Source organism: Triticum aestivum, chromosome 4D (assembly GCF_018294505.1).
Source record: "Triticum aestivum cultivar Chinese Spring chromosome 4D, IWGSC CS RefSeq v2.1, whole genome shotgun sequence".
Classification (NCBI taxonomy): domain Eukaryota; kingdom Viridiplantae; phylum Streptophyta; class Magnoliopsida; order Poales; family Poaceae; genus Triticum; species Triticum aestivum.
The window spans coordinates 441,542,651-441,545,848 of record NC_057805.1 but is presented as its reverse complement, the minus strand read 5'-3'; positions in this window follow the sequence as shown (position 1 = coordinate 441,545,848).

The following is a 3,198-nucleotide window of genomic DNA, read 5'->3' as shown; positions in this document are numbered from 1 at the left end:
CATGGGACACACACACACACATATATATACATACATCTTTACACGTATATAGTGTGCGAATAACTTTGAAAGTTGCTCGTTGGATGAAGCCAATCCGACGGTACAGAGATGGCAAATCCGAGCACTACTAGCCGTTGGATATCATCTACATTCCACCAGATTCTGCCACATGTACAGCCTAGAAGACTCCATGGTTGAACTTAAGCATAATGCACAAACCTCAAATCACAAGCACTTCTCCTTTGTTCTCTAGAATCTTTCATATCTTAATTGCCCAAACCTTTTTTCTAAGTGAATTGTCACTTTTTGTTTTTACCTTTACAATGCACAATTCCATGAATCTTAAAATAGTTTTTTTATAAAACTAATTGATTTTGGATGAGATGAACTATAAGAATTAAACGAACATCTACATCATGCATATCTGGGAGAAGAGGCGGGAAACCGATGAGAGGAGTGGCGAGAAACGGTAGCCTATTTTGAATGAAAACCTAGTAGAGAAGGAAGCGTGAGCTACACGACGCATGCGCATAGTGCTTACCCATGTACTGAATGTGCTGTCGAAAGGGCTCGGGATTGTCGTTCGATCTGGGAGCATCCAACGGTGCACACGTATGATCCGTGGGCTTTGGGTTCTGGCCAGTCAAAACGCATGACTCAGATCGCGCATGCAGCGGGGGGGGGGGGATATCATACGGAAACCAACATTCCGTGGAAACCGGTGAAAACCACGAGAAAAATATGTTTTGAAGTTTCAAAAAAATGCGGGATGTTAAGAGGATGATGTTTTATTGCCACACAAAATTTCAAGTTGAAACACATTACGAGATGTGAGCTATGAAAAAACAAAATCAGTGTTGAATAGTGCCGAATAGTAATGTCACTATTCAGGGCGGAATTTGTCTTTTTCATAGCTCACATCTCGTAATGTTTTTTAGCTTGAAATTTTGTGTCGCAATAAAACATCACCTTCTTAACATCCCACATTTTTTTCAGATTTTTATGAAACTTTAAAATATGGTTTCCACGAAGTTTTCATTGAATATCGGCTTAACCGTGTGCTATTTGAAAACATTTTGTGAGAAGAATCTCGGTTTTTAAATCCCCGTAAATCCAAAACTAAGCTGAAAATCGTCAAACCTGCCATGGTGTCACGACATTGCACTTATATGCCGAGGAATTTGTTTCGTCCATTGTGGCACAAGTTTTATTACAAGCCTCTTACAAACCGGAGTCTCAAAGAAGCCTCGTGGTTCCGATAGGGAAACATGACCCCCTTATGGGCGAAACGTAATTTCCTCTTTTCGCCGTGTATTTTCTTCGACGGGCAACATGGAACGACATGATATCCGTGTCGGTGTTCTGGGAACGGGGGTCCCCAGACTCGCCTGCCTGCGGCCCACAGCATGGCTCCTCCAGCGGCCTGGTACGACCCATCTTCACCAGCAAACACTCAAGACCCTCACGAGGCGGACGACACAAGACCTCCTCAGGGGCGGCCTCACTAGGCCGGCTCACGAGGAGCGGAGAGATCAAGGCGGGGGCACCTCGTGAGGTTCCCATGACGTGAGCCGTGACAACCAAGGCCAGGCGGGCGCCAGCGGGCGTAGAGTACCCGTTGCCTCTTTGGTGCTAAAGGGGCAAACGCAGGCGGGGAGTCCCGAGGCATCAGGCAAAGGTTTCCATATCAGTGCAACGAGACCAAGACCAGCGGGACGGCAGGACGGAGGTCATCGCGGAGCCCACGACGGCGTCACCACCGGAGCCTTTGGCAGGCGAAGACCACCTTTTGTCAGGATAGCTTGTACTAGTTGCCCCCCTTCAAATTGGCCGTTATGGGATCCCTTCCCGCCTAATATTTGGGAAGAGGACCAGGGCCTCTATAAATAGGACTAGCCACCTCCGTAGCAAGGGGACGGATCATTCATATCACCCTTGACCACACAAGCTCACCGAGCTCAAGAACACCTCTCCTCAGGAGGCTGTTCATCCCTTGTACTTGTTCATCCTCAGCCTACTAGGCAATCCACCACACCACACTGGAGTAGGGTATTACACGACATCGGCGGCCCGAACCAATATAAACTCTTGTGTCCCTTGTTCTTCGGGTTCGGCGAGCTGAGCCTTGAGATCATGTTGAGAGCGAGAGCTAGGGGGAGAGAGATCTTCGTGCGCACCCCAGAGTTCGAACCTTAAGGGTTTTGCCGGAACCCGTGATCTGACATTGGGCGCGCCAGGTAGGGGTGCGCCGAAGCCCCTCTTCCTTCAGCTGATCCGCCGACACCCTGCGGTGCCGATGTCCGACGACCCGAGGAACAACGCCGACCACAGGGCAGCTTGGCCAGCCAGGGTGGAACCGTCCGCCCAAGAAGACCTCAACTCTGCGCTGCAAGCGGCCCGTGCACCGCCGAACGCCGCGGGGCGTGGGCGGCACGGTCCGATGCCTCCTTCCCTTACCCCGCGCCGCACGCAAGCCGCTGCAAGGGCCTCGAACTACGCCGCGGCGACGGTGCCGCACACCCGACGGGAACAAGCTAACAAGAGAGCCGCGCTCATAGTGGTGCGGGAGCTGCTGCGGTGCCGACTGGCAGAGAGCGGCCGCGATGCGTTGCTGGAACGCGTCGCCGAACTGTTGGATTGTGCCTGTAGGGGCGAGCTTTCTTTCTGCTCCTTGTCCACGCCTCAGGTTGTAGCCGAGGCGCATGCGAGGCCCCGGCGAAATCGCGCACCCCCTGGGGCAATGGAAGAGCCCGACGACACCAACGCGGGCACTCGCGCCGCCCGTCCAACTGCTGCAACTTCATCACGGGAGGGAGCAAGCGCTGGCAGCACCCTGCAGGGGCGCGCTGGAGTGCAAACCGGCAACCGCCAAGGCCGGGTGTCATGGCTGGAAGCTCCAGGCGTGTGGCACTCAGGTGGTGGCCCTGGTGGGGCGACCGTCGATGCCTATGTGCCCCGCATGGTGAGCCCGGAGTACGTGTTCGGAGAGGGCCCCGGCGCGTTCCTCGGGCCAGGATGGCACGACAAAACGCTTGAAGCAGGAGCTTTACACGAGTCGCCTGAAGGCTCCGCCGACCCCTTCAGCGACGACGACGGGGTACAGTAGGTATCGCGGGAACAGGCGTACACTAACCATGGGCTGCAGGTGGACCAGACCGCGACGGTAGCCGGAGACCCGGGGGTGGTGGTTCCGTCCTT